This window comes from Pleurodeles waltl, chromosome 5 (genome assembly GCF_031143425.1).
Source record: "Pleurodeles waltl isolate 20211129_DDA chromosome 5, aPleWal1.hap1.20221129, whole genome shotgun sequence".
Taxonomy (NCBI): domain Eukaryota; kingdom Metazoa; phylum Chordata; class Amphibia; order Caudata; family Salamandridae; genus Pleurodeles; species Pleurodeles waltl.
This window is the reverse complement of record NC_090444.1, coordinates 1,051,060,348-1,051,082,772: the sequence shown is the minus strand read 5'-3', so window position 1 is coordinate 1,051,082,772 and position 22,425 is coordinate 1,051,060,348. Positions and strand designations below refer to the sequence as shown.

Here is a 22,425-nt window from a genome sequence, read left to right as displayed (position 1 = left end):
AGTCTGCTTCATTATGACACATATTGACCTAGGATTGGCGGTGGTGGCTATAACAGGGAAGATGGCAGGTATTACATTTTTCGGTAAGTACTTTTGGGATTATGATACCATGGAAGGAGAAATGTGTAGGAGAATTGTTGCTGGCTGGGCGATGGAGGATGGATCCAGGTTGGATCAATGGCATCCTATTTCCATGCAAAAGCTGGGGGATATTTTGGGGGTTTTGGATTCTGCTTTTCCTGTTGGGAGGGCTGATAGTATAGATGATTCTTCTCCTGAAAAACAACTATATCATGATTGCAGGCACACCTGCACTATGTAGACCAGGGTGGCCGAGTGGTTAAGGTGTTGGACTTAAGATCCAATGGACATGTGTCTGCGTGGGTTCGAGCCCCACTCCTGGTATATCATTTTTTCTCTCCCGTGACACTGTTCATTTCAATTTCACGCACTTTTCAGTTGCTCCTGATTAATATTAAAATAAGAGCTACATATAAAATCTTCATATCGATTAACGTGTATTTTTCTACCCCCAAAAAAGTAAACGCCTTGTATTGTACATTTCTCTTTGAAACTTAGTAACCTTTTGTTGCAGGTTGTATTACAGTATGCTTTTTCGTTTATTATAGGTGACTTATTTGTTTATGATACCTGACTTAATGCTTTCCATTTGGTGCATAATGAATTACAAAATCTCTCTACCAGGTGTGGGGCTTGAACCCACGTGGACACATGTCCATTGGATCTTAAGTCCAACGCCTTAACCACTCAGCCATCCTGGTACCTGTGCAGGAAAGGGCAACAACATGGCACTTATTATAGATATCAAGAGTGCTCACTGTGTGACATTGAGCTTTCTATATATATATATATATATATATATATATATTTTCATATCTATATATTTTATCAGGTTACGCAAAACACGTTTCAGGAATACAAGGTAATGTCATGCCTCTCCTCTATAAAACGTGCATGTACTTAATAAAAAAAAAAATACAACCATACCTATCAAACATGTTTAAGATTATCAGCGTGTAGGACGAAAAAAGGTGCGCTTTTTTCACACCGTTTTTGTCACATGTCCTATTAAATATGTCTGCAAATTGACGATAATCTTAAGAAATATCACACTAACCCCTTTTCAAGACTCAAAACTACACTTCACACAATCTAAAACACTTTGGAACAGATTTACAAGGCCCTTGCGGCCCTTAGCGCTACATTTGCAGAATTTATTTTGCCGCAAATGTGAAGATCATAGGCCACTACCATAGCAAAATATTTACAAGGTGGCGCAAGCTAGGTTTGCGCCAACTTGTTAACACTTTGCGCCACATCATGCATAATATATGCATGATGTGTGCAAAGGGGGCGTTCCCTTGTTAGAGAGTGGGCACGCTCGTTCCTCACCTGACAGGTTGCTTTTTGAGAAGGGTGTCTCTGGGGCTGGTGTTGTAGCCAAGAGCGAACTCTTGACTCCGCGTGGGTCGCTTCGTTTGCCGCACTGCACGGGAATGGCTGGGAGGCATAGAGTTGGCAGTAGAGGAAGCGGTGTGGTGGGGAAGGGTCAGGCATAATTTATACAAGGTGGGCGTTCGCCCATTAGGGAGCCCGAAAAAATGGCGCAAGGCAATCTAAGAGATTTCCTTGCGCCATTTGTTTTACACTTTTAACGCCTACTCAGAGGAGGCGTTAAAAGGGGGAATACCATTATTTATAATGGGCCCCTATGTACTCTGCAGGATTAGTCCCAAAATGATGGCGCTAATCTTGCAGAGTACATCAATAGCGTAAAAAATATAACGCTAATGCCCCTACCCTGTGCCATGGTGCGCCGTATTATTATATATATAGCTCACACATGGTGGCGGTACAGGGGCGTTAAGGGGTGCAAGGAACGTGGCGCTGCACCGGCAGAGCCACTTTCCTTAAATCTGCCCCTTTGTGTTTGTCTCGGAGCAACAGGTGGTTTATAATTTTGACACAAGTGAGGTCAATTTCAATAGAGTCCAGCAATTACAGGAAGATGGGCATAGCTTTGTCAGGGGTGAGCTTAAGAAAGCACACCCTGGGGTGGCTGAAGCATTTTTGGGGTGTGACAGCTCCTTTGGGCTTCGCAGCTCAGGAGGACGAGCCATGCCAAAGGACGTCATGAAAAATAAGACAACAGCGGAGACGCCGGTAAAGGTCTGGGCACCTTTAAAATGCCGGTCATAAGAGAGGGTTGCATTCAGAGCGATCAACCCGATTACAAGGGAGTGGCCTGGTGAATCATTTGATTTATGGTACAATCACGGCTTCAAGATCCCAGCTATCAGCCAAGGTGCTGTCTCGTTGGTTTCGGGGCTCATTTTGCATGATGAATTGATGGATTACGATGACGACCAGGAGACTAAGGAGGGGGAGAATTGTGAGGGTGGGGATGAGACTTCGGGGAAGGAGATGCAGCAAAGAAATTAGGTGAGCTGTTCTAACAGAGGAAAGAGTTTTGGTGTGTTTCAGGATTTGCCCCCTTTGATGGTGCAGCGTAATCGGAAAGTCAAGACGAATAATCAGGTACCTGCAAGTGGTTTCATTCAAAAAAGGTGAGACACAGGCTGCTGTGGCTATGGGGTGTGAAGAGTTAAGCATGAAGGTAGTGTGTTTGGTGTCTGTAACAGTGGGTAATACCCTTTTGCGTTAGCATAAGGAAGTTTGGGTAGATTGAGTGGGAAAGATGATGCAAATAATGAAGCAGTTAAAGATGCAGTCAATGTCCATTTGGGGGGGCTGTGAACAAAAAAGTCGGAGTCAATGATGGTAAGTCAGAGGCAAGTGGTGAGGAGGCTTCTAAGGCAGAGCCAGGTAAGGAAAAAGGAAACTCAGGTGAGGGTAGTGTAAAAAGTAAAAAGTTGCCATATATGGGGTTGTTCTTGCCTTTGGGGGCGCATCTCACCCAAGCCATGAAGGAAAACATTTGTAAAGGTGAGTTTGTTGATGTTTTTAAATTATTACATAGAGAAGTGTGGGCTAAGGAAGGGTCAAAGGAGGAGGAATGGGAATTAGCTAGGAGGCCGAAAGTTTCCACTACCCTTGAGAATTGGATGTCAGTATTCTTAATCATTGCTAGCGTTTATTGTGAGAGGCATCCGGAGCGTTGTATTTCTCTATTAAAATACATGGACGTTTTTAGGTGGGCTCAAATAGACTATGGTGGTTTTGGATGTTTTAGATATAATGAAGAACTTAGAGCCCAGATGGCATTATTTCCAGATAAAGAATGGTGAGATATTCATAATGAGCTTTGGATGCAAGGGTTGTGTACTTCCAAGAATGCCTCAGCGTTACACACAGCTAGTGGTCTTCTGGTTCCTTACAAGCCCTGTCAGGGGCATCCCAACCAATCTAGGGTGGGTAGTTTCACGAGAGCTCAGTTCCCACAGAATGGATCTTGTTGGTCCTTCAACAGAGGGTCATGCACACGACTCCAGTGCAAGTTCATGCACAATTGCTCCAATTGCAGGGGCAAACATCCATTGGTGCAATGTTTTGGAGGGATGCAATGGGGATGGAAGGCTAATGCAGGTAGAGGTGGTGATAGGGGAAGGGGTCGGATACAGCAGATGGTGGGAAAAGGGCCCTTCTCCTAATAAATTTGATATTTTGTTTTATTGGTTGCAGTTTTATCCGAGGCGTGAGGAGGCCAAGTTACTGTACTAGAGTTTTCTTGAGGGTTTCAAGCTATGTTATCAAGGTCATAGAAGACAGAGAAAAAAATTGAAATCTGCAGTTGAGAATCCGGAAGTGGTGAGAAAGAAATTGAGGTCGGAATTGGAGGCTGGCAGAATGGTGGGTCCATGGGATACCTGGCCGATTCATAACTTAACAATTTCATCACTGGGTGTTGTGCCTAAAACACAACAAGGTGAGTTTAGATTGATTCATCATCTATCGTGGGCTGCAGGGGAGTCAGTTAATGATTTAATTGCACATGAAGACTCCATAGTGCATTGCACATCAGTGGAAGAGGCAATTAAGTTGGTAAGGGCTTGTGGAAGGAAGGCACAAATGGCAAAGTTAGACATTCAATCTGTCTTTTGACTATTGCCGGTACATCCTGAGGATTTTTCATTGTTGGGTCTTTAATCTGAGGATTCTATATTTGTGGATATAATGTTGCCAATGGGCTGTTCTGTTTCTTGTTCCCTGTTTGAAACTTGTAGTTGTGTTTTGCAGTGGTTTTTCCAACAGAAGACTGGGCTCGGGCATGTCACGAACTACCTAGGTGACTCTTTTCTGATGGGCTTGCAGTGGTCCAATGAATGTAAAAAAGGGTTAATTGAATTTCAGAAGTGTATGGAGGAGATGGAAGTACCTTTGGCTCCGGATAAGACTGAAGGCCCTGCTATATTGAACTCAGAGAAATCTGAGGTACGGTTTCCGGTGGATAAGTTCAAAAGTTGATTTCTCTGTTGGAGGAGGCTGTTTCCACTGATAAGCTGGAGTTACAGCAGGTGCAAGCCTTATTGGGTTCTTTGAAGTTTGCGTGCCGTGTGGTGAGAGTTGGTAGAGCTCTTTGTAGGTGCCTTGGTTTTTCAGTCAAAGGTGCTGTTTTACCTCATCCCAGAATTCGGCTTAAAGAGGTCATCAATGCTGACTTCAGAATGTTGGTTTCTTTCCAGCAAAGTAATAATGGTGTTAACATGTTGACGGTTGAGGATGAATGGTTATGGCAAGTTCAATTTTTTTCTGATGATTCGGGAGCCCATGGTTTGGTTTTCTGAGATGGTGATTGGACTGCTGAGTCATGGCCGGATTCTTGGAGAGAGGCACACCATAGCATTTCGTTTCTGGAGTTTTTTTCCATTTGATGGTTGCTTTAGTGTTGTGTGGTAACCTTTTAGCAAACAGGCGAGTGGTTTTTAATGTGGATAGCCAAACAGTTGTTAATTTAGTCAATTCACAGAAGGCTCGAGATGAAAAGGTTTTGAAGTTGTTGCGTTTATTTTTGCTTCATTGTCTGAAATTCAATATTTTGTTTAAGGGTCAGTATGTTCCAGGTGTGAATAATGATATCACTGATGGGCTATCTCGTTCACAGTGGCAGAGATTCGGTGTACTGGTGCCGGGAGCAGATTTGCTTAAAACGGCTTTGACGGTGGACCTTTGGGAGCTGGGAATCTAAGGATGTTACAATTGATTCGTCAGTCCATTGCTCCATCTACTTTGAGGTCATATGGCAAGGCCTAGGCAGAATTTATTGAGTCTGGTGCATTGAGGAGGTATGAGGGACCTTACATGTCACGGTATAGGAGGGAGGATGGAGTCTGCTTCATTATGACACATATTGACCTAGGATTGGCGGTGGTGGCTATAACAGGGAAGATGGCAGGTATTACATTTTTCGGTAAGTACTTTTGGGATTATGATACCATGGAAGGAGAAATGTGTAGGAGAATTGTTGCTGGCTGGGCGATGGAGGATGGATCCAGGTTGGATCAATGGCATCCTATTTCCATGCAAAAGCTGAGGGATATTTTGGGGGTTTTGAATTCTGCTTTTCCTGTTGGGAGGGCTGATAGTATAGATGATTCTTCTCCTGAAAAACAACTATATCATGATTGCAGGCAAACCTGCACTATGTAGACCAGGGTGGCCGAGTGGTTAAGGTGTTGGACTTAAGATCCAATGGACATGTGTCTGCGTGGGTTCGAGCCCCACTCCTGGTATATCATTTTTTCTCTCCCGTGACACTGTTCATTTCAATTTCACGCACTTTTCAGTTGCTCCTGATTAATATTAAAATAAGAGCTACATATAAAATCTTCATATCGATTAACGTGTATTTTTCTACCCCCAAAAAAGTAAACGCCTTGTATTGTACATTTCTCTTTGAAACTTAGTAACCTTTTGTTGCAGGTTGTATTACAGTATGCTTTTTCGTTTATTATAGGTGACTTATTTGTTTATGATACCTGACTTAATGCTTTCCATTTGGTGCATAATGAATTACAAAATCTCTCTACCAGGAGTGGGGCTTGAACCCACGTGGACACATGTCCATTGGATCTTAAGTCCAACGCCTTAACCACTCGGCCATCCAAGTACCTGTGCAGGAAAGGGCAACAACATGGCACTTATTATAGATATCAAGAGTGCTCACTGTGTGACATTGAGCTTTCTATATATATATATATATATATATATATATATATATTTTCATATCTATATATTTTATCAGGTTACGCAAAACACGTTTCAGGAATACAAGGTAATGTCATGCCTCTCCTCTATAAAACGTGCATGTACTTAATAAAAAAAAAAATACAACCATACCTATCAAACATGTTTAAGATTATCAGCGTGTAGGACGAAAAAAGGTGCGCTTTTTTCACACCGTTTTTGTCACATGTCCTATTAAATATGTCTGCAAATTGACGATAATCTTAAGAAATATCACACTAACCCCTTTTCAAGACTCAAAACTACACTTCACACAATCTAAAACACTTTGGAACAGATTTACAAGGCCCTTGCGGCCCTTAGCGCTACATTTGCAGAATTTATTTTGCCGCAAATGTGAAGATCATAGGCCACTACCATAGCAAAATATTTACAAGGTGGCGCAAGCTAGGTTTGCGCCAACTTGTTAACACTTTGCGCCACATCATGCATAATATATGCATGATGTGTGCAAAGGGGGCGTTCCCTTGTTAGAGAGTGGGCACGCTCGTTCCTCACCTGACAGGTTGCTTTTTGAGAAGGGTGTCTCTGGGGCTGGTGTTGTAGCCAAGAGCGAACTCTTGACTCCGCGTGGGTCGCTTCGTTTGCCGCACTGCACGGGAATGGCTGGGAGGCATAGAGTTGGCAGTAGAGGAAGCGGTGTGGTGGGGAAGGGTCAGGCATAATCTATACAAGGTGGGCGTTCGCCCATTAGGGAGCCCGAAAAAATGGCGCAAGGCAATCTAAGAGATTTCCTTGCGCCATTTGTTTTACACTTTTAACGCCTACTCAGAGGAGGCGTTAAAAGGTGGAATACCATTATTTATAATGGGCCCCTATGTACTCTGCAGGATTAGTCCCAAAATGATGGCGCTAATCTTGCAGAGTACATCAATAGCGTAAAAAATATAACGCTAATGCCCCTACCCTGTGCCATGGTGCGCCGTATTATTATATATATAGCTCACACATGGTGGCGGTACAGGGGCGTTAAGGGGTGCAAGGAACGTGGCGCTGCACCGGCAGAGCCACTTTCCTTAAATCTGCCCCTTTGTGTTTGTCTCGGAGCAACAGGTGGTTTATAATTTTGACACAAGTGAGGTCAATTTCAATAGAGTCCAGCAATTACAGGAAGATGGGCATAGCTTTGTCAGGGGTGAGCTTAAGAAAGCACACCCTGGGGTGGCTGAAGCATTTTTGGGGTGTGACAGCTCCTTTGGGCTTCGCAGCTCAGGAGGACGAGCCATGCCAAAGGACGTCATGAAAAATAAGACAACAGCGGAGACGCCGGTAAAGGTCTGGGCACCTTTAAAATGCCGGTCATAAGAGAGGGTTGCATTCAGAGCGATCAACCCGATTACAAGGGAGTGGCCTGGTGAATCATTTGATTTATGGTACAATCACGGCTTCAAGATCCCAGCTATCAGCCAAGGTGCTGTCTCGTTGGTTTCGGGGCTCATTTTGCATGATGAATTGATGGATTACGATGACGACCAGGAGACTAAGGAGGGGGAGAATTGTGAGGGTGGGGATGAGACTTCGGGGAAGGAGATGCAGCAAAGAAATTAGGTGAGCTGTTCTAACAGAGGAAAGAGTTTTGGTGTGTTTCAGGATTTGCCCCCTTTGATGGTGCAGCGTAATCGGAAAGTCAAGACGAATAATCAGGTACCTGCAAGTGGTTTCATTCAAAAAAGGTGAGACACAGGCTGCTGTGGCTATGGGGTGTGAAGAGTTAAGCATGAAGGTAGTGTGTTTGGTGTCTGTAACAGTGGGTAATACCCTTTTGCGTTAGCATAAGGAAGTTTGGGTAGATTGAGTGGGAAAGATGATGCAAATAATGAAGCAGTTAAAGATGCAGTCAATGTCCATTTGGGGGGGCTGTGAACAAAAAAGTCGGAGTCAATGATGGTAAGTCAGAGGCAAGTGGTGAGGAGGCTTCTAAGGCAGAGCCAGGTAAGGAAAAAGGAAACTCAGGTGAGGGTAGTGTAAAAAGTAAAAAGTTGCCATATATGGGGTTGTTCTTGCCTTTGGGGGCGCATCTCACCCAAGCCATGAAGGAAAACATTTGTAAAGGTGAGTTTGTTGATGTTTTTAAATTATTACATAGAGAAGTGTGGGCTAAGGAAGGGTCAAAGGAGGAGGAATGGGAATTAGCTAGGAGGCCGAAAGTTCCCACTACCCTTGAGAATTGGATGTCAGTATTCTTAATCATTGCTAGCGTTTATTGTGAGAGGCATCCGGAGCGTTGTATTTCTCTATTAAAATACATGGACGTTTTTAGGTGGGCTCAAATAGACTATGGTGGTTTTGGATGTTTTAGATATAATGAAGAACTTAGAGCCCAGATGGCATTATTTCCAGATAAAGAATGGTGAGATATTTATAATGAGCTTTGGATGCAAGGGTTGTGTACTTCCAAGAATGCCTCAGCGTTACACACAGCTAGTGGTCTTCTGGTTCCTTACAAGCCCTGTCAGGGGCATCCCAACCAATCTAGGGTGGGTAGTTTCACGAGAGCTCAGTTCCCACAGAATGGATCTTGTTGGTCCTTCAACAGAGGGTCATGCACACGACTCCAGTGCAAGTTCATGCACAATTGCTCCAATTGCAGGGGCAAACATCCATTGGTGCAATGTTTTGGAGGGATGCAATGGGGATGGAAGGCTAATGCAGGTAGAGGTGGTGATAGGGGAAGGGGTCGGATACAGCAGATGGTGGGAAAAGGGCCCTTCTCCTAATAAATTTGATATTTTGTTTTATTGGTTGCAGTTTTATCCGAGGCGTGAGGAGGCCAAGTTACTGTACTAGAGTTTTCTTGAGGGTTTCAAGCTATGTTATCAAGGTCATAGAAGACAGAGAAAAAATTTGAAATCTGCAGTTGAGAATCCGGAAGTGGTGAGAAAGAAATTGAGGACGGAATTGGAGGCTGGCAGAATGGTGGGTCCATGGGATACCTGGCCGATTCATAACTTAACAATTTCATCACTGGGTGTTGTGCCTAAAACACAACAAGGTGAGTTTAGATTGATTCATCATCTATCGTGGGCTGCAGGGGAGTCAGTTAATGATTTAATTGCACATGAAGACTCCATAGTGCATTGCACATCAGTGGAAGAGGCAATTAAGTTGGTAAGGGCTTGTGGAAGGAAGGCACAAATGGCAAAGTTAGACATTCAATCTGTCTTTTGACTATTGCCGGTACATCCTGAGGATTTTTCATTGTTGGGTCTTTAATCTGAGGATTCTATATTTGTGGATATAATGTTGCCAATGGGCTGTTCTGTTTCTTGTTCCCTGTTTGAAACTTGTAGTTGTTTTTTGCAGTGGTTTTTCCAACAGAAGACTGGGCTCGGGCATGTCACAAACTACCTAGGTGACTCTTTTCTGATGGGCTTGCAGTGGTCCAATGAATGTAAAAAAGGGTTAATTGAATTTCAGAAGTGTATGGAGGAGATGGAAGTACCTTTGGCTCCGGATAAGACTGAAGGCCCTGCTATATTGAACTCAGAGAAATCTGAGGTACGGTTTCCGGTGGATAAGTTCAAAAGTTGATTTCTCTGTTGGAGGAGGCTGTTTCCACGGATAAGCTGGAGTTACAGCAGGTGCAAGCCTTATTGGGTTCTTTGAAGTTTGCGTGCCGTGTGGTGAGAGTTGGTAGAGCTCTTTGTAGGTGCCTTGGTTTTTCAGTCAAAGGTGCTGTTTTACCTCATCCCAGAATTCGGCTTAAAGAGGTCATCAATGCTGACTTCAGAATGTTGGTTTCTTTCCAGCAAAGTAATAATGGTGTTAACATGTTGACGGTTGAGGATGAATGGTTATGGCAAGTTCAAATTTTTTCTGATGATTCGGGAGCCCATGGTTTGGTTTTCTGAGATGGTGATTGGACTGCTGAGTCATGGCCGGATTCTTGGAGAGAGGCACACCATAGCATTTCGTTTCTGGAGTTTTTTTCCATTTGATGGTTGCTTTAGTGTTGTGTGGTAACCTTTTAGCAAACAGGCGAGTGGTTTTTAATGTGGATAGCCAAACAGTTGTTAATTTAGTCAATTCACAGAAGGCTCGAGATGAAAAGGTTTTGAAGTTGTTGCGTTTATTTTTGCTTCATTGTCTGAAATTCAATATTTTGTTTAAGGGTCAGTATGTTCCAGGTGTGAATAATGATATCACTGATGGGCTATCTCGTTCACAGTGGCAGAGATTCGGTGTTCTGGTGCCGGGAGCAGATTTGCTTAAAACGGCTTTGACGGTGGACCTTTGGGAGCTGGGAATCTAAGGATGTTACAATTGATTCGTCAGTCCATTGCTCCATCTACTTTGAGGTCATATGGCAAGGCCTAGGCAGAATTTATTGAGTCTGGTGCATTGAGGAGGTATGAGGGACCTTACATGTCACGGTATAGGAGGGAGGATGGAGTCTGCTTCATTATGACACATATTGACCTAGGATTGGCGGTGGTGGCTATAACAGGGAAGATGGCAGGTATTACATTTTTCGGTAAGTACTTTTGGGATTATGATACCATGGAAGGAGAAATGTGTAGGAGAATTGTTGCTGGCTGGGCGATGGAGGATGGATCCAGGTTGGATCAATGGCATCCTATTTCCATGCAAAAGCTGAGGGATATTTTGGGGGTTTTGAATTCTGCTTTTCCTGTTGGGAGGGCTGATAGTATAGATGATTCTTCTCCTGAAAAACAACTATATCATGATTGCAGGCACACCTGCTCTATGTAGACCAGGGTGGCCGAGTGGTTAAGGTGTTGGACTTAAGATCCAATGGACATGTGTCTGCGTGGGTTCGAGCCCCACTCCTGGTATATCATTTTTTCTCTCCCGTGACACTGTTCATTTCAATTTCACGCACTTTTCAGTTGCTCCTGATTAATATTAAAATAAGAGCTACATATAAAATCTTCATATCGATTAACGTGTATTTTTCTACCCCCAAAAAAGTAAACGCCTTGTATTGTACATTTCTCTTTGAAACTTAGTAACCTTTTGTTGCAGGTTGTATTACAGTATGCTTTTTCGTTTATTATAGGTGACTTATTTGTTTATGATACCTGACTTAATGCTTTCCATTTGGTGCATAATGAATTACAAAATCTCTCTACCAGGAGTGGGGCTTGAACCCACGTGGACACATGTCCATTGGATCTTAAGTCCAACGCCTTAACCACTCGGCCATCCTGGTACCTGTGCAGGAAAGAGCAACAACATGGCACTTATTATAGATATCAAGAGTGCTCACTGTGTGACATTGAGCTTTCTATATATATATATATTTTCATATCTATATATTTTATCAGGTTACGCAAAACACATTTCAGGAATACAAGGTAATGTCATGCCTCTCCTCTATAAAACCTGCATGTACTTAATAAAAAAAAAAATACAACCATACCTATCAAACATGTTTAAGATTATCAGCGTGTAGGACGAAAAAAGGTGCGCTTTTTTCACACCGTTTTTGTCACATGTCCTATTAAATATGTCTGCAAATTGACGATAATCTTAAGAAATATCACACTAACCCCTTTTCAAGACTCAAAACTACACTTCACACAATCTAAAACACTTTGGGACAGATTTACAAGGCCCTTGCGGCCCTTAGCGCTACATTTGCAGAATTTATTTTGCCGCAAATGTGAAGATCATAGGCCACTACCATAGCAAAATATTTACAAGGTGGCGCAAGCTAGGTTTGCGCCAACTTGTTAACACTTTGCGCCACATCATGCATAATATATGCATGATGTGTGCAAAGGGGGCGTTCCCTTGTTAGAGAGTGGGCACACTCGTTCCTCACCTGACAGGTTGCTTTTTGAGAAGGGTGTCTCTGGGGCTGGTGTTGTAGCCAAGAGCGAACTCTTGACTCCGCGTGGGTCGCTTCGTTTGCCGCACTGCACGGGAATGGCTGGGAGGCATAGAGTTGGCAGTAGAGGAAGCGGTGTGGTGGGGAAGGGTCAGGCATAATTTATACAAGGTGGGCGTTCGCCCATTAGGGAGCCCGAAAAAATGGCGCAAGGCAATCTAAGAGATTTCCTTGCGCCATTTGTTTTACACTTTCAACGCCTACTCAGAGGAGGCGTTAAAAGGGGGAATACCATTATTTATAATGGGCCCCTATGTACTCTGCAGGATTAGTCCCAAAATGATGGCGCTAATCTTGCAGAGTACATCAATAGCGTAAAAAATATAACGCTAATGCCCCTACCCTGTGCCATGGTGCGCCGTATTATTATATATATAGCTCACACATGGTGGCGGTACAGGGGCGTTAAGGGGTGCAAGGAACGTGGCGCTGCACCGGCAGAGCCACTTTCCTTAAATCTGCCCCTTTGTGTTTGTCTCGGAGCAACAGGTGGTTTATAATTTTGACACAAGTGAGGTCAATTTCAATAGAGTCCAGCAATTACAGGAAGATGGGCATAGCTTTGTCAGGGGTGAGCTTAAGAAAGCACACCCTGGGGTGGCTGAAGCATTTTTGGGGTGTGACAGCTCCTTTGGGCTTCGCAGCTCAGGAGGACGAGCCATGCCAAAGGACGTCATGAAAAATAAGACAACAGCGGAGACGCCGGTAAAGGTCTACGCACCTTTAAAATGCCGGTCATAAGAGGGGGTTGCATCCAGAGCGATCAACCCGATTACAAGGGAGTGGCCTGGTGAATCATTTGATTTATGGTACAATCACGGCTTCAAGATCCCAGCTATCAGCCAAGGTGCTGTCTCGTTGGCTTCGGGGCTCATTTTGCATGATGAATTGATGGATTACGATGACGACCAGGAGACTAAGGATGGGGAGAATTGTGAGGGTGGGGATGAGACTTCGGGGAAGGAGATGCAGCAAAGAAATTAGGTGAGCTGTTCTAACAGAGGAAAGAGTTTTGGTGTGTTTCAGGATTTGCCCCCTTTGATGGTGCAGCGTAATCGGAAAGTCAAGATGAATAATCAGGTACCTGCAAGTGGTTTCATTCAAAAAAGGTGAGACACAGGCTGCTGTGGCTATGGGGTGTGACGAGTTAAGCATGAAGGTAGTGTGTTTGGTGTCTGTAACAGTGGGTAATACCCTTTTGCGTTAGCATAAGGAAGTTTGGGTAGATTGAGTGGGAAAGATGATGCAAATAATGAAGCAGTTAAAGATGCAGACAATGTCCATTTGGGAGGGCTGTGAACAAAAAAGTCGGAGTCAATGATGGTAAGTCAGAGGCAAGTGGTGAGGAGGCTTCTAAGGCAGAGCCAGGTAAGGAAAAAGGAAACTCAGGTGAGGGTAGTGTAAAAAGTAAAAAGTTGCCATATATGGGGTTGTTCTTGCCTTTGGGGGCGCATCTCACCCAAGCCATGAAGGAAAACATTTGTAAAGGTGAGTTTGTTGATGTTTTTAAATTATTACATAGAGAAGTGTGGGCTAAGGAAGGGTCAAAGGAGGAGGAATGGGAATTAGCTAGGAGGCCGAAAGTTCCCACTACCCTTGAGAATTGGATGTCAGTATTCTTAATCATTGCTAGCGTTTATTGTGAGAGGCATCCGGAGCGTTGTATTTCTCTATTAAAATACATGGACGTTTTTAGGTGGGCTCAAATAGACTATGGTGGTTTTGGATGTTTTAGATATAATGAAGAACTTAGAGCCCAGATGGCATTATTTCCAGATAAAGAATGGTGAGATATTTATAATGAGCTTTGGATGCAAGGGTTGTGTACTTCCAAGAATGCCTCAGCGTTACACACAGCTAGTGGTCTTCTGGTTCCTTACAAGCCCTGTCAGGGGCATCCCAACCAATCTAGGGTGGGTAGTTTCACGAGAGCTCAGTTCCCACAGAATGGATCTTGTTGGTCCTTCAACAGAGGGTCATGCACACGACTCCAGTGCAAGTTCATGCACAATTGCTCCAATTGCAGGGGCAAACATCCATTGGTGCAATGTTTTGGAGGGATGCAATGGGGATGGAAGGCTAATGCAGGTAGAGGTGGTGATAGGGGAAGGGGTCGGATACAGCAGATGGTGGGAAAAGGGCCCTTCTCCTAATAAATTTGATATTTTGTTTTATTGGTTGCAGTTTTATCCGAGGCGTGAGGAGGCCAAGTTACTGTACTACAGTTTTCTTGAGGGTTTCAAGCTATGTTATCAAGGTCATAGAAGACAGAGAAAAAATTTGAAATCTGCAGTTGAGAATCCGGAAGTGGTGAGAAAGAAATTGAGGACGGAATTGGAGGCTGGCAGAATGGTGGGTCCATGGGATACCTGGCCGATTCATAACTTAACAATTTCACCACTGGGTGTTGTGCCTAAAACACAACAAGGTGAGTTTAGATTGATTCATCATCTATCGTGGGCTGCAGGGGAGTCAGTTAATGATTTAATTGCACATGAAGACTCCATAGTGCATTGCACATCAGTGGAAGAGGCAATTAAGTTGGTAAGGGCTTGTGGAAGGAAGGCACAAATGGCAAAGTTAGACATTCAATCTGTCTTTTGACTATTGCCGGTACATCCTGAGGATTTTTCATTGTTGGGTCTTTAATCTGAGGATTCTATATTTGTGGATATAATGTTGCCAATGGGCTGTTCTGTTTCTTGTTCCCTGTTTGAAACTTGTAGTTGTTTTTTGCAGTGGTTTTTCCAGCAGAAGACTGGGCTCGGGCATGTCACGAACTACCTAGGTGACTCTTTTCTGATGGGCTTGCAGTGGTCCAATGAATGTAAAAAAGGGTTAATTGAATTTCAGAAGTGTATGGAGGAGATGGAAGTACCTTTGGCTCCGGATAAGACTGAAGGCCCTGCTATATTGAACTCAGAGAAATCTGAGGTACGGTTTCCGGTGGATAAGTTCAAAAGTTGATTTCTCTGTTGGAGGAGGCTGTTTCCACGGATAAGCTGGAGTTACAGCAGGTGCAAGCCTTATTGGGTTCTTTGAAGTTTGCGTGCCGTGTGGTGAGAGTTGGTAGAGCTCTTTGTAGGTGCCTTGGTTTTTCAGTCAAAGGTGCTGTTTTACCTCATCCCAGAATTCGGCTTAAAGAGGTCATCAATGCTGACTTCAGAATGTTGGTTTCTTTCCAGCAAAGTAATAATGGTGTTAACATGTTGACGGTTGAGGATGAATGGTTATGGCAAGTTCAAATTTTTTCTGATGATTCGGGAGCCCATGGTTTGGTTTTCTGAGATGGTGATTGGACTGCTGAGTCATGGCCGGATTCTTGGAGAGAGGCACACCATAGCATTTCGTTTCTGGAGTTTTTTTCCATTTGATGGTTGCTTTAGTGTTGTGTGGTAACCTTTTAGCAAACAGGCGAGTGGTTTTTAATGTGGATAGCCAAACAGTTGTTAATTTAGTCAATTCACAGAAGGCTCGAGATGAAAAAGTTTTGAAGTTGTTGCGTTTATTTTTGCTTCATTGTCTGAAATTCAATATTTTGTTTAAGGGTCAGTATGTTCCAGGTGTGAATAATGATATCACTGATGGGCTATCTCGTTCACAGTGGCAGAGATTCGGTGTTCTGGTGCCGGGAGCAGATTTGCTTAAAACGGCTTTGACGGTGGACCTTTGGGAGCTGGGAATCTAAGGATGTTACAATTGATTCGTCAGTCCATTGCTCCATCTACTTTGAGGTCATATGGCAAGGCCTAGGCAGAATTTATTGAGTCTGGTGCATTGAGGAGGTATGAGGGACCTTACATGTCACGGTATAGGAGGGAGGATGGAGTCTGCTTCATTATGACACATATTGACCTAGGATTGGCGGTGGTGGCTATAACAGGGAAGATGGCAGGTATTACATTTTTCGGTAAGTACTTTTGGGATTATGATACCATGGAAGGAGAAATGTGTAGGAGAATTGTTGGTGGCTGGGCGATGGAGGATGGATCCAGGTTGGATCAATGGCATCCTATTTCCATGCAAAAGCTGAGGGATATTTTGGGGGTTTTGAATTCTGCTTTTCCTGTTGGGAGGGCTGATAGTATAGATGATTCTTCTCCTGAAAAACAACTATATCATGATTGCAGGCACACCTGCATTATGTAGACCAGGGTGGCCGAGTGGTTAAGGCATTGGACTTAAGATCCAATGGCCATGTGTCTGCGTGGGTTCGAGCCCCACTCCTGGTATATCATTTTTTCTCTCCCGTGACACTGTTCATTTCAATTTCACGCACTTTTCAGTTGCTCCTGATTAATATTAAAATAAGAGCTACATATAAAATCTTCATATCGATTAACGTGTATTTTTCTACCCCCAAAAAAGTAAACGCCTTGTATTGTACATTTCTCTTTGAAACTTAGTAACCTTTTGTTGCAGGTTGTATTACAGTATGCTTTTTCGTTTATTATAGGTGACTTATTTGTTTATGATACCTGACTTAATGCTTTCCATTTGGTGCATAATGAATTACAAAATCTCTCTACCAGGAGTGGGGCTTGAACCCACATGGACACATGTCCATTGGATCTTAAGTCCAACGCGGCCATCCTGGTACCTGTGCAGGAAAGGGAAACAACATGGCACTTATTAAAGATATCAAGAGTGCTCACTGTGTGACATTGAGCTTTCTACATATATATATATTTTCATATCTATATATTTTATCAGGTTACGCAAAACACATTTCAGGAATACAAGGTAATGTCATGCCTCTCCTCTATAAAACGTGCATGTACTTAATAAAAAAAAAAATACAACCATACCTATCAAACATGTTTAAGATTATCAGCGTGTAGGACGAAAAAAGGTGCGCTTTTTTCACACCGTTTTTGTCACATGTCCTATTAAATATGTCTGCAAATTGACGATAATCTTAAGAAATATCACACTAACCCCTTTTCAAGACTCAAAACTACACTTCACACAATCTAAAACACTTTGGGACAGATTTACAAGGCCCTTGCGGCCCTTAGCGCTACATTTGCAGAATTTATTTTGCCGCAAATGTGAAGATCATAGGCCACTACCATAGCAAAATATTTACAAGGTGGCGCAAGCTAGGTTTGCGCCAACTTGTTAACACTTTGCGCCACATCATGCATAATATATGCATGATGTGTGCAAAGGGGGCGTTCCCTTGTTAGAGAGTGGGCACACTCGTTCCTCACCTGACAGGTTGCTTTTTGAGAAGGGTGTCTCTGGGGCTGGTGTTGTAGCCAAGAGCGAACTCTTGACTCCGCGTGGGTCGCTTCGTTTGCCGCACTGCACGGGAATGGCTGGGAGGCATAGAGTTGGCAGTAGAGGAAGCGGTGTGGTGGGGAAGGGTCAGGCATAATTTATACAAGGTGGGCGTTCGCCCATTAGGGAGCCCGAAAAAATGGCGCAAGGCAATCTAAGAGATTTCCTTGCGCCATTTGTTTTACACTTTCAACGCCTACTCAGAGGAGGCGTTAAAAGGGGGAATACCATTATTTATAATGGGCCCCTATGTACTCTGCAGGATTAGTCCCAAAATGATGGCGCTAATCTTGCAGAGTACATCAATAGCGTAAAAAATATAACGCTAATGCCCCTACCCTGTGCCATGGTGCGCCGTATTATTATATATATAGCTCACACATGGTGGCGGTACAGGGGCGTTAAGGGGTGCAAGGAACGTGGCGCTGCACCGGCAGAGCCACTTTCCTTAAATCTGCCCCTTTGTGTTTGTCTCGGAGCAACAGGTGGTTTATAATTTTGACACAAGTGAGGTCAATTTCAATAGAGTCCAGCAATTACAGGAAGATGGGCATAGCTTTGTCAGGGGTGAGCTTAAGAAAGCACACCCTGGGGTGGCTGAAGCATTTTTGGGGTGTGACAGCTCCTTTGGGCTTCGCAGCTCAGGAGGACGAGCCATGCCAAAGGACGTCATGAAAAATAAGACAACAGCGGAGACGCCGGTAAAGGTCTGGGCACCTTTAAAATGCCGGTCATAAGAGGGGGTTGCATCCAGAGCGATCAACCCGATTACAAGGGAGTGGCCTGGTGAATCATTTGATTTATGGTACAATCACGGCTTCAAGATCCCAGCTATCAGCCAAGGTGCTGTCTCGTTGGCTTCGGGGCTCATTTTGCATGATGAATTGATGGATTACGATGACGACCAGGAGACTAAGGATGGGGAGAATTGTGAGGGTGGGGATGAGACTTCGGGGAAGGAGATGCAGCAAAGAAATTAGGTGAGCTGTTCTAACAGAGGAAAGAGTTTTGGTGTGTTTCAGGATTTGCCCCCTTTGATGGTGCAGCGTAATCGGAAAGTCAAGATGAATAATCAGGTACCTGCAAGTGGTTTCATTCAAAAAAGGTGAGACACAGGCTGCTGTGGCTATGGGGTGTGACGAGTTAAGCATGAAGGTAGTGTGTTTGGTGTCTGTAACAGTGGGTAATACCCTTTTGCGTTAGCATAAGGAAGTTTGGGTAGATTGAGTGGGAAAGATGATGCAAATAATGAAGCAGTTAAAGATGCAGACAATGTCCATTTGGGAGGGCTGTGAACAAAAAAGTCGGAGTCAATGATGGTAAGTCAGAGGCAAGTGGTGAGGAGGCTTCTAAGGCAGAGCCAGGTAAGGAAAAAGGAAACTCAGGTGAGGGTAGTGTAAAAAGTAAAAAGTTGCCATATATGGGGTTGTTCTTGCCTTTGGGGGCGCATCTCACCCAAGCCATGAAGGAAAACATTTGTAAAGGTGAGTTTGTTGATGTTTTTAAATTATTACATAGAGAAGTGTGGGCTAAGGAAGGGTCAAAGGAGGAGGAATGGGAATTAGCTAGGAGGCCGAAAGTTCCCACTACCCTTGAGAATTGGATGTCAGTATTCTTAATCATTGCTAGCGTTTATTGTGAGAGGCATCCGGAGCGTTGTATTTCTCTATTAAAATACATGGACGTTTTTAGGTGGGCTCAAATAGACTATGGTGGTTTTGGATGTTTTAGATATAATGAAGAACTTAGAGCCCAGATGGCATTATTTCCAGATAAAGAATGGTGAGATATTTATAATGAGCTTTGGATGCAAGGGTTGTGTACTTCCAAGAATGCCTCAGCGTTACACACAGCTAGTGGTCTTCTGGTTCCTTACAAGCCCTGTCAGGGGCATCCCAACCAATCTAGGGTGGGTAGTTTCACGAGAGCTCAGTTCCCACAGAATGGATCTTGTTGGTCCTTCAACAGAGGGTCATGCACACGACTCCAGTGCAAGTTCATGCACAATTGCTCCAATTGCAGGGGCAAACATCCATTGGTGCAATGTTTTGGAGGGATGCAATGGGGATGGAAGGCTAATGCAGGTAGAGGTGGTGATAGGGGAAGGGGTCGGATACAGCAGATGGTGGGAAAAGGGCCCTTCTCCTAATAAATTTGATATTTTGTTTTATTGGTTGCAGTTTTATCCGAGGCGTGAGGAGGCCAAGTTACTGTACTACAGTTTTCTTGAGGGTTTCAAGCTATGTTATCAAGGTCATAGAAGACAGAGAAAAAATTTGAAATCTGCAGTTGAGAATCCGGAAGTGGTGAGAAAGAAATTGAGGACGGAATTGGAGGCTGGCAGAATGGTGGGTCCATGGGATACCTGGCCGATTCATAACTTAACAATTTCACAACTGGGTGTTGTGCCTAAAACACAACAAGGTGAGTTTAGATTGATTCATCATCTATCGTGGGCTGCAGGGGAGTCAGTTAATGATTTAATTGCACATGAAGACTCCATAGTGCATTGCACATCAGTGGAAGAGGCAATTAAGTTGGTAAGGGCTTGTGGAAGGAAGGCACAAATGGCAAAGTTAGACATTCAATCTGTCTTTTGACTATTGCCGGTACATCCTGAGGATTTTTCATTGTTGGGTCTTTAATCTGAGGATTCTATATTTGTGGATATAATGTTGCCAATGGGCTGTTCTGTTTCTTGTTCCCTGTTTGAAACTTGTAGTTGTTTTTTGCAGTGGTTTTTCCAGCAGAAGACTGGGCTCGGGCATGTCACGAACTACCTAGGTGACTCTTTTCTGATGGGCTTGCAGTGGTCCAATGAATGTAAAAAAGGGTTAATTGAATTTCAGAAGTGTATGGAGGAGATGGAAGTACCTTTGGCTCCGGATAAGACTGAAGGCCCTGCTATATTGAACTCAGAGAAATATGAGGTACGGTTTCCGGTGGATAAGTTCAAAAGTTGATTTCTCTGTTGGAGGAGGCTGTTTCCACGGATAAGCTGGAGTTACAGCAGGTGCAAGCCTTATTGGGTTCTTTGAAGTTTGCGTGCCGTGTGGTGAGAGTTGGTAGAGCTCTTTGTAGGTGCCTTGGTTTTTCAGTCAAAGGTGCTGTTTTACCTCATCCCAGAATTCGGCTTAAAGAGGTCATCAATGCTGACTTCAGAATGTTGGTTTCTTTCCAGCAAAGTAATAATGGTGTTAACATGTTGACGGTTCAGGATGAATGGTTATGGCAAGTTCAAATTTTTTCTGATGATTCGGGAGCCCATGGTTTGGTTTTCTGAGATGGTGATTGGACTGCTGAGTCATGGCCGGATTCTTGGAGAGAGGCACACCATAGCATTTCGTTTCTGGAGTTTTTTTCCATTTGATGGTTGCTTTAGTGTTGTGTGGTAACCTTTTAGCAAACAGGCGAGTGGTTTTTAATGTGGATAGCCAAACAGTTGTTAATTTAGTCAATTCACAGAAGGCTCGAGATGAAAAAGTTTTGAAGTTGTTGCGTTTATTTTTGCTTCATTGTCTGAAATTCAATATTTTGTTTAAGGGTCAGTATGTTCCAGGTGTGAATAATGATATCACTGATGGGCTATCTCGTTCACAGTGGCAGAGATTCGGTGTTCTGGTGCCGGGAGCAGATTTGCTTAAAACGGCTTTGACGGTGGACCTTTGGGAGCTGGGAATCTAAGGATGTTACAATTGATTCGTCAGTCCATTGCTCCATCTACTTTGAGGTCATATGGCAAGGCCTAGGCAGAATTTATTGAGTCTGGTGCATTGAGGAGGTATGAGGGACCTTACATGTCACGGTATAGGAGGGAGGATGGAGTCTGCTTCATTATGACACATATTGACCTAGGATTGGCGGTGGTGGCTATAACAGGGAAGATGGCAGGTATTACATTTTTCGGTAAGTACTTTTGGGATTATGATACCATGGAAGGAGAAATGTGTAGGAGAATTGTTGGTGGCTGGGCGATGGAGGATGGATCCAGGTTGGATCAATGGCATCCTATTTCCATGCAAAAGCTGAGGGATATTTTGGGGGTTTTGAATTCTGCTTTTCCTGTTGGGAGGGCTGATAGTATAGATGATTCTTCTCCTGAAAAACAACTATATCATGATTGCAGGCACACCTGCATTATGTAGACCAGGGTGGCCGAGTGGTTAAGGCGTTGGACTTAAGATCCAATGGCCATGTGTCTGCGTGGGTTCGAGCCCCATTCCTGGTATATCATTTTTTCTCTCCCGTGACACTGTTCATTTCAATTTCACGCACTTTTCAGTTGCTCCTGATTAATATTAAAATAAGAGCTACATATAAAATCTTCATATCGATTAACGTGTATTTTTCTACCCCCAAAAAAGTAAACGCCTTGTATTGTACATTTCTCTTTGAAACTTAGTAACCTTTTGTTGCAGGTTGTATTACAGTATGCTTTTTCGTTTATTATAGGTGACTTATTTGTTTATGATACCTGACTTAATGCTTTCCATTTGGTGCATAATGAATTACAAAATCTCTCTACCAGGAGTGGGGCTTGAACCCACATGGACACATGTCCATTGGATCTTAAGTCCAACGCGGCCATCCTGGTACCTGTGCAGGAAAGGGAAACAACATGGCACTTATTAAAGATATCAAGAGTGCTCACTGTGTGACATTGAGCTTTCTATATATATATATATTTTCATATCTATATATTTTATCAGGTTACGCAAAACACATTTCAGGAATACAAGGTAATGTCATGCCTCTCCTCTATAAAACGTGCATGTACTTAATAAAAAAAAAAATACAACCATACCTATCAAACATGTTTAAGATTATCAGCGTGTAGGACGAAAAAAGGTGCGCTTTTTTCACACCGTTTTTGTCACATGTCCTATTAAATATGTCTGCAAATTGACGTTAATCTTAAGAAATATCACACTAACCCCTTTTCAAGACTCAAAACTACACTTCACACAATCTAAAACACTTTGGGACAGATTTACAAGGCCCTTGCGGCCCTTAGCGCTACATTTGCAGAATTTATTTTGCCGCAAATGTGAAGATCATAGGCC

The 22,425-nt window shown here is 43.4% G+C and overlaps 8 non-coding genes across 8 annotated transcripts; 5 read left to right on the top strand and 3 right to left on the bottom strand.

The window, feature by feature from the left end:
• The first annotated feature begins 322 nt into the window (after nt 1-322).
• Nucleotides 323-405, top strand: TRNAL-UAA (transfer RNA leucine (anticodon UAA)). The gene has a single exon. It is a non-coding gene; the product is annotated as a tRNA-Leu (tRNA).
• Nucleotides 406-699: 294 nt separating this feature from the next.
• On the bottom strand, nt 700-782 carry TRNAL-UAA (transfer RNA leucine (anticodon UAA)). The gene has a single exon. It is a non-coding gene; the product is annotated as a tRNA-Leu (tRNA).
• Nucleotides 783-5,628: 4,846 nt separating this feature from the next.
• Nucleotides 5,629-5,711, top strand: TRNAL-UAA (transfer RNA leucine (anticodon UAA)). The gene has a single exon. It is a non-coding gene; the product is annotated as a tRNA-Leu (tRNA).
• A 294-nt stretch (nt 5,712-6,005) lies between these two features.
• Nucleotides 6,006-6,088, bottom strand: TRNAL-UAA (transfer RNA leucine (anticodon UAA)). Its single transcript has one exon. It is a non-coding gene; the product is annotated as a tRNA-Leu (tRNA).
• A 4,850-nt stretch (nt 6,089-10,938) lies between these two features.
• Nucleotides 10,939-11,021, top strand: TRNAL-UAA (transfer RNA leucine (anticodon UAA)). The gene has a single exon. It is a non-coding gene; the product is annotated as a tRNA-Leu (tRNA).
• Nucleotides 11,022-11,315: 294 nt separating this feature from the next.
• On the bottom strand, nt 11,316-11,398 carry TRNAL-UAA (transfer RNA leucine (anticodon UAA)). Its single transcript has one exon. It is a non-coding gene; the product is annotated as a tRNA-Leu (tRNA).
• A 4,830-nt stretch (nt 11,399-16,228) lies between these two features.
• TRNAL-UAA (transfer RNA leucine (anticodon UAA)) lies at nt 16,229-16,311 on the top strand. The gene has a single exon. It is a non-coding gene; the product is annotated as a tRNA-Leu (tRNA).
• Nucleotides 16,312-21,507: 5,196 nt separating this feature from the next.
• TRNAL-UAA (transfer RNA leucine (anticodon UAA)) lies at nt 21,508-21,590 on the top strand. Its single transcript has one exon. It is a non-coding gene; the product is annotated as a tRNA-Leu (tRNA).
• The last annotated feature ends 835 nt before the right edge of the window (nt 21,591-22,425 follow it).